The following is an 8,705-nucleotide window of genomic DNA, read 5'->3' as shown; positions in this document are numbered from 1 at the left end:
TTCCTCTAGACTAAGAGCTCCTCAATGGCAAGAACTGATAATATGTTCTTCATGTCTGTCCCCGCCCCCCATACCTAATGGTGCCCAATAGATGACAACAGGATGAATGTTGTTCAAGAGACAACTGAAACTCCCACATCCAAAAAACGTGGTCAAGTATTTAGGACCAAGTAAATGGCATTCTAATAGATCTTACAGAACTAACAGCAGAACCATTGCTAGAGAACTTTTGGAAGTTCTGGAAGAATAACAGAACCATTGCTGGAGAACTTTTGGAAGTTTCTTGGCTCTCTTGCTGGAAGACAGCAAGAGAGCCAAGAAACAAATGTTGCCTGAAAAAAATCAAAAGGTGACTTGTTGAAATTAGACAGGTAAGATTGACAGATGTGCCAACACTTTTGAAGGCAATACTTATGGGTGACCATCATGAGCTCACCAAACAGTCATGTCAAACTAGATAACGAGGATATAGAGCATAACGATTTCAGAAAAATGCCTAGAATGTCTTATTTTTCCTTTTTTGGCAAGATGGAGGAGAGGTCCAATATGGGTGGTGGTCACTAGTGCTATTACAGAGCCTCTGTTCATGGCCTCATCTGTTTTCCCCTCTTCCCTTGAACCTACTCAGGCAGATGGGACCACTGACCAGTATTTTAAAAAAGAATTGGATGAAAGGGAAAATACTCTGCTAGCGGATTCAAAGAAGTTGTCATATTAATGCACATTTGCCCTGTCCCATTCTTCCCTTCTTGACATTTTTGAGGCCATCATGAGGTCCTTGGGGGAAGCTTTGGGTAGGATGAAGGAAAAGATTATGAAAACTTCTTTATCTCTCTTTCCTCTTTGTTTAAAAAGTATGTAAGTTTTTAGCCAAGAAATACATTATATGGTTAAAAACTCAAATACTATACCAAGAGTTAGAATGAAAAATGGCATTCCCTTGCTCTACCCTGCCCCACTTCCAAGTTCAGCTATCCTAGAGCAACACTTTTCAACTCTTTTAAACTGTTTCTTTTGTAACTTACTTCTCCATTTCTAAGTAATATGCCTATACTGTAATTTCTAGATTTATAAATTTTAGATGTTATTTTGTTGACTTCATATAATGAAGATGAGGGAGCAGGGTGGTATAATAGAGCACATTTATATCACCAGCCCCCTTTCCCTTTCCCCACCTTCAAATGGGGTCACTATACACCCTTCTTCTCCAGTTTGAGTTTGTTGTTCTCTGGGCCTTCTGTATGGCTATTATTTCTGGACTTCTCTTCAACTCTCTCCTGCCTTGGATCCCAGATTTCTGGATTTGATGTTTTCTTCTTCCTTTATTTACTTCCTTGTTTACGTTCTTTGGTAGCTTCCTGAGAAAGGGTACATGGGGTGTATACTTTTTGAGATGTTGCATGCCTGAACATTTCTTTATTCTACTTTAATGCTTGATTGAAAATTTGTCTAGGTGTAGAATTTCCTAAGATGAAAATACTTTTCATTTGAATTTTGAAGGCATTTTTTCCATATTACTGTGAAGAAGCTCTGGTGAAAACAATATTATGTGTTCACCCAATTTATTTCATTTTCTTCTTGGGCATGCAGGACGGCCTTGTTCCTCAGCCTTATTTGCAGTTAGGTCAGAGCCATAAGATTGAGTTATGGCCAATGGGATGTGGGTGGAGGTGATGTGCCCACTTCAGGCTGCACTGTCCCCCAGGCTCTCTCTTCCCCTTCCATGGTGGTCCTCCAGGCCACACCTTGAATATGGTGTTATTGTAAGATGGACCCTCTGTCTCTTAGTGATGGCAGAGCCTTGTCCTCTGCTTCTGCTGACTGTGAGTGATTTTATTTGGTAAGCTGTTGAGATTTGGGCACTTTTCTTAGCTGATCCTGATTAATAAGTAAATCCTATGCCATTCTGATTCTAGTGCCTTCTTATGTGGCTTGTTTTCCATGTGACCTATTTTTCTCTTTGGAAGACGGATGGGAAGAGCACAGCATGGATATGACATCTGAGCACATGCCTGAAGGAGGAGTTGGAGTCTGCTGGGCAGAAGGAGCTGTGTAAGGTGGAGCACTGCAGCTTGGTTGTATAATAGAGTAAGAACGTTTGAAGAACAGTGAAAAGTCCACGCAGGAAGTCATTCATTCATTCTTTAAATCTTCATTGAGTGTCTGTTTGCTGTCAGATACAATATTAAGGAGTGGGAAGACAATGGCCCTTATGGATTAGTGGTAGAAATAGAATTGTAAATGAAAATTTTAAAAAATATTTAAATACTGTAGAGGAATATAACATAGTGGTCAAGGGCATGGGCTCTGGTTACAGACTGCCAAAATTCAAATCCTGACTCAATTACTTTTAGCTGTGTGACCTTGGCAAGTTACTTAACTCCAGTTTTTTTCATATGTAAAATGGAGATAACAACATTATAACAATATTCTTGTTGTGAGGGTTAAAAGAGACAATGACATGTAAAGTGCTTCATATGTATTGAGCACAGAGTAAGACTAAAAACATTAGCTGTGAATGGAAGCTGATGCTAGGACCCTTTATAAGCTGTGTCAAGGCGTTTGGGCTGTATCCTGTAGACATTAGAGATCATTTCAATGCAGAGATGAAGGAAAGATCCATTTTTAGTGCCTTGTCATTCTGCTTGTCTTAACAAAACTCAGTTTCAAGGGAATACCAATTTTCCTAAACTCTCGTAAGCCCATTACATGGCTACTCTGAACAACAGGCTTGGGGCATATTCACAAGTTCCTGTTTTTATTAAGCCTATTTTTATTAAGTTTGAAGCCTTTTATTAAGGCTTCAAACTTCATCATTATTTACTAGTTTTGATACCTTAAGACCAATGTAAGTCAATGTGAGTAAAATTGTTTCCTTTCATAACATTTCTTAGGCTGATTGTGATTTGATTCACTGCTTGGAGACATTTGAATGCACAGTCATAGGACCATAGACTATCCGGGCTGGAAGGGGCTTCAGAGATGCTCTCATCCAAACCTCTCGCTTTGCAAATAAAGAAACTGAGGGCGGTGGTTTATTTTTCTATGGTCAACTGTGCTCCTGGCAGTCAGTGTTAGTGTTTGAGGGTAATAAGTAATCATGACTCTCTCCTTGCTCTGAGCTTGGAACTAATAGAAAGATAGGACACAGGAATCTGACAGGAGGAGGTACAAATATTAGCTTTCCTACTGAATGAGGTTAAATTAGAGAGCACAACCTGACATGGCCTTTGCTCTGACTCAAACCAACACAGGTGACAGCACTGGTGGTTGTCTACCTGACACACCAGTAGGTGCCTTTCTCCCTTGTGAGCAAAGCTGGTCTTCCAACTGCAGACAAGGTACTCCCATTCCCAGCCTTCCTTACAGCTAGTGCATGATTGTGTGGCCTGATTCTGGCCAACATGATTAAAGAGGAAATCGGAGGAAACTTCTGGAAGACGTTTTCTCCCTTAAAAGAGAATTGCTGTGACAAGGTGTCACACTTTCCTCTCCTTATGCCCTTTCTTTCCTTCCTTCCTTCCTGTTTCCCTCCCTCCCCCTCTCCCTCTCCCTCCCTCCCTCCCTTCCTTCCTTCCCTCCTTCCTTCCTTTTTGCTTTTGGACACTGTTGCTTAAGGACACTAAGCTTGGAGCTGGGGCAGGTCATGAAGGGAGGCAGGTCAACACACTGGGGATCACAGACCAGATGAATGAGCAGCACCTGGGTCCTTGATGACACTGTTGAGCAGCCACACCAATGCCGGATCGTCCTGACTCCGGATTTCTTGTTACTTAAGCTCAAGTATGCTTATGGTACCTTCAGTGGCTTGTTATTTGCAGCCAAAACCATCCCAAGTGATAAATCTACCTGAACTGTAAACCTCCAGGATGCTGAGTCACCTTGTTTATTTCCCAGTCTCATCATTGGATCAGAAAAGAGACAGAGGGTGGGAGTGTGGAGTAGAGAGACAGAGGGCTGAATTGTTTTATTCATTCTCTCCTCTTGCCCACTACAGACAAGTGAGAATGGGAGATAAGCATCCCTTCCTCCCAACTAACCCCAATCATAACATTGGAAATTGGAGTCTAAAAATACAAGGGCCTTGTAATTTTTTGAAGAGTTAGATCCATGATTTTTACGTGATGAACAGAGTTGAATCGTGTGTGTGTGTGTGTGTGTGTGTTCTGATAGTACTTCTAAAGCTTCACGGGCTCGGTCTTTTGCAGGCCTCATCGGTCTTCAAGGCAGTGTAGAAAACAGAGCATCAACAACAGTGTCAGGCATGCCTGAAATATGCATCTCGTTTCCAGCGTCCTGGACATGAACAATGCAGAAAGGATGAACCTAGCGACCACATATTTGAGGCACAGTAATTTCATTATGAAGTTTCCTTCTTTACTTTTGCCCCTGAGGGGAGAGGATTATTAAAATTATGTCATTGCCCATCAGGCTGTCAGAAAAGCCCAAACTCCTTTTTCCAAAGAGAGCTATAGAATAGTAGAAGTGATCGAAGCAAATAGCTGGCTGCCAGTCAAATCTTATTTCCATAGTCTCCACATTTCTTTGATGAGATATTTCAAGCTGCAAAGAAGGAAAATGTTTTTTCCTTTCCAAGTAATTGAAGTTAGTCATAAAACTCAGCCAAACAGACCAAGGTGCCGAGGAGTTCCAAGAAGCAAATATGTGCCCTGCCTGACCACTCACATGGAGGAATCTGTTCATATTGGTAGGGGGTGGAAGCCAGCAGGTTTAGTGTCCTGTGATGGGAAAGAAGATAACGGGGAAGTGGGTGCTGACCCTACTTCCTGGGCCTAATGCTTCCAGAACTGCTTGTTGCCTGGTGAGTCCTCACCCCTACACGTGGGCCCCACATTGCACTAACTCAAACCTTGTGGCATTTCATGATGACCCTGCACGGTCCCACTGAGTTCTCATTTAGATATGGGAAGGCAGATCTTGTTGGATTGACTATTTGCTTTTCCAGAAATATTTGCCAAACTTTAATGGAGGTTCACAAAGTTTTGAGTTGGGGGAAAATGGGAATAAGTGCTATTTGGTGTTCTCCACAAGCATTCAGTTTTCCTCATTTACTTAAGTGTTTATTGCCTATTCTGTACAAGCACTGAGGATGGAAGCATGAACAGGAGAGTGACAGGGCAGCTACTTAGAGCTTACAATATAGTAGGGGTTGGAGACAAGTGAACCGCTGATGATGGTCTCATATGAAAGGAGCTGCAATAAGGGAGGCATGAGGCATGATGAGAGCTCAGGTCTTGGGCATCCATCTCAGACTTTGAGGATCAGGGAAGGCTTCCTGAAGGAAGCAAGCAGCTAAGCCAAGTCCTAAAGGATGAATAGGGGGTGAAGCAGAGGTAGGGACTGGGGAGAGGAAAGGGCAAGTGTGAAGGCCAGATGGAAGAGAGGGTGGTCCTTGGCTCATGCAGAGAGACCTGAACTTGGAGTGAGACTAGGGAGGGGCTAAGGAGAGAACTTTGTTAAAGAGTTTGTATTTTGTCTTGGGTGCCATGGGGAGCAGTGATGAGTTTAAACCAGAATGTACAAATCATATTTAGACTGACATTGACAAAAGATCTTTCTAGGTACAGTGAAGAGAGAGGAAGGAGTCAGAGGCATAAGTAAGAAGGGTCTTCAAGGGTTTTGAATTAGGAAACTGAGTCACAAGGTATTTAGGAGATAAAACTGATAGAATTGTATGTGGAGGGGAGGCAGGGAGGTGCTTAGAATGAATCTCAAAGGGTTTCATTTACAGAGATGGAAAATGCCAGATGAAAGGGGTGGGAAAGACCCCGGAGAGAAAGATAAAGAACTTTGTTTGGGACATAATGAGTTTGGGATGTTTCTGTGACATCCAAATAGAGAGGTCATGTAGATAGTGAGGAAGTCAACAAATGGTATTAGACGTTTGTGTACTTAATATTCAGACTGTTTCAGCTTCATGTTCTTGGCCTTAGTTGGCTTTCTATCCATGGCTTGTTAACTCAGGTTCATGGGTTTGAGACTTTTACTTTATTCAGCTCTTAAACATCTCAAACTACATCTCTAATCCTTGGCCAGCATTTTGCAAATGTGGGTCACTTGTTCCAAGAGACACCCAGGGCCCAGGGGCCACAGCTACAGAGAGAAAAGGGTCTTAGGTCAGCCTTAGAAATACTGCTGTTCACTATATCCATAGCCATCATGGCTTCAAGATCTTATATTGTATCTTCCTTCCCCTCAGCCTTTGCCTGTCCAGCTTATCCTTTAGGCTGGTGATTTTTTTCAAAGCCTATCCTTTATTATGAAGTTCTTCCATTCCCTTGATTATATTAGTGTCCCGTCTCTGGACCTGAATACCATTCTGGCTTCATCATTCACTAAATGTCAGGGCCATCTCTACTTAGAAGAAATTTCTCCCCATAATTTATTTTGATGTGAGCTTGTCAGTGAGGTTAAGGTAAGAAGCAGTGATTCAGTTACGCAGACCAGCACATTTCTAAAGACTGAGACTCTCAGATCAAGTAATTAGGCTCAGCAGATCAGAAATCAGGTTCTAGATAAATAAGCATTTTGGTAAATTCTGAAAAAAAAAATCATCTCTTTTATGGACTCCTTGCTGCTTCAAGCTTTGAAATTTCACATGCATCAGCTGCACGAGCTCAGTTGGCGAGGGCTCAGATGTTTCCATGAGATTGATCTTATGATCCCTCACTGCAGGCCAAGGTTTCTCACTGGAACAGCATAATAAAGTGGCTAAAGCAGCCGCATAGAGGAAAAAGCAGTCAGTCAGAGCTGAATTTGAATACTAGTTCCATCACTGAGTAGTTGGAAGGCCATGGTCAATTTGTTTAACTTCTTTGGGGCTCAGTTTCCTCATCATAAAGGTAGATAATAATGCTTCATAGGATTGTCGTTGCTGTTGTTGTGAGAATTAATAGTCATGCCACATGGAAAGGGTCTAGAAGAAGTTCAAATAGTTATTCCTTGCCACTGGGTAGCACCATCTATGCATTAGACCTATGCTGTTCAATATGGTAGCTAGGGCATGTAGCTCTTAAGCACTTGAAATGTGGCTGCTTTGAACTGAGATACGTTGTCAATGATACATATCAATACAGATTAGACTCCAAAGACTTAGTATAAGAAAAGGATGTAAAAAGAGTATAAAGAATTTCATGAATAATGTTTTATATTGATTGCATGTTGATTATATGATAATATTGGGTACAATCTTATTTCTAGAGTTTAACACACTGGAATTAATTATTATAATTAATTTCACCTTTTCCTTTGATTTTCTTAATATGGCTACTAGAAATTTAAAATTGCGTATGTGGCTTGAATTCTATTGCTATTGGACACCTCCGTTTTGGACATAGGACTTATACTGAAGGACTTCTAACATACGAGACTGTAAGCAAAGGACTCACCTGGATCGCCACAGCAACCTTCCCAGCTGGTGTCTTAGTTCCAGTCTGTCTCCTCACTATGCTCACAGGATTTTTCTTGGCTCCTACTTTATGTTGGAATAAAGGTTGAACCCTTCAGAGTACCTGACCCGTAGCCCATCTTCTGCTACCATTCTCATCCCTGTCTATCCTCCTAAACACACTCTATGCTCAACCATGATGACTCCTTGTAGCTTCCCAAACTCACCACATCCTCTTCCACATCTTTATTATTCATTCAGTGAACAGTTTTTGTTAATTAACTGTGAGCCAGGCAGTGTTTTAGACCTTGGGGTAATAGCAGTGAGCAAGACAGATGAAGAGCCTGCTCTTTTAAAATAATTTTTTTTGGAATATAGTTGATTTACTATACACAGTAATGTTGTGTGTTGTTAATTGCTGTATAGCAAAGTGATTCAGTTATACCTATACATACATTCTTTTTAATATTCTTTTTCCATTATGGTTTATCACAGAATATTAAATACAGTTCCCTGTGCTGTAGAGTAGGACCTTGTTGTTTATCCATTCTATGTATACTACTTTGTATCTGCTGACCCCAAATTCCCACTCCATCTCTTCCCCCTCCCCTTGGCAACCACAAGTCTGTTCTCTATGTCTGTGAGTCTGTTTCTGTTTCATAGATAAGTTAATTTGTGTCGTATTTTAGATTTCACATATAAGTGATATAATATGGTATTTGTCTTTCTCTTTCTGAATGACTTCACTTAGTATGGTAATCTCTAGTTGCATCCATGTTGCTGCACATGGCAATATTTCATTATTTTTTATGGCTGAGTAATATTCCATTGTATGTATGTACCACAACTCCTTTATCCATCCCCCTGTTGATGGACATTTAGGTTGTTTCCATGTCTTGGCTATTATGAATAGTGCTGCTATGAACATAGGGGTGCATGTGTCTTTTTGAATTATAGTTTTGTCCAGATATCTGCCCAGGAGTGGGATTACTGGATCATATTGCGACTCTATTTTTAGTTTTTTGAGGAACCGCTATGCTGTTTTCCATAGTGGGTGTACCAGCTTACATTCTCAAAAGTATAGGAGGGTTCCCTTTTCTCCACACCCTCCCCAGCATTTGTTATTTGTAGACTTTTTAATGTTGGCCATTCAGATTGGTGTGAGGTGTAGTTTTCATTTACAATTCTCTAATAACTAGTAATGTTGAGAATATTTTCATGTGCCCTTTGGCCACCTGTTTGTCTTCTTTGGAGAAATGTCTATTTAGGTCTTCTGCCCACTTTTTGATTGGGTTGT

The sequence above is a fragment of the Hyperoodon ampullatus genome, assembly GCF_949752795.1.
Source record: "Hyperoodon ampullatus genome assembly, chromosome: 3".
Lineage (NCBI taxonomy): Eukaryota > Metazoa > Chordata > Mammalia > Artiodactyla > Ziphiidae > Hyperoodon > Hyperoodon ampullatus.
This window is presented reverse-complemented; position numbering follows the sequence as displayed.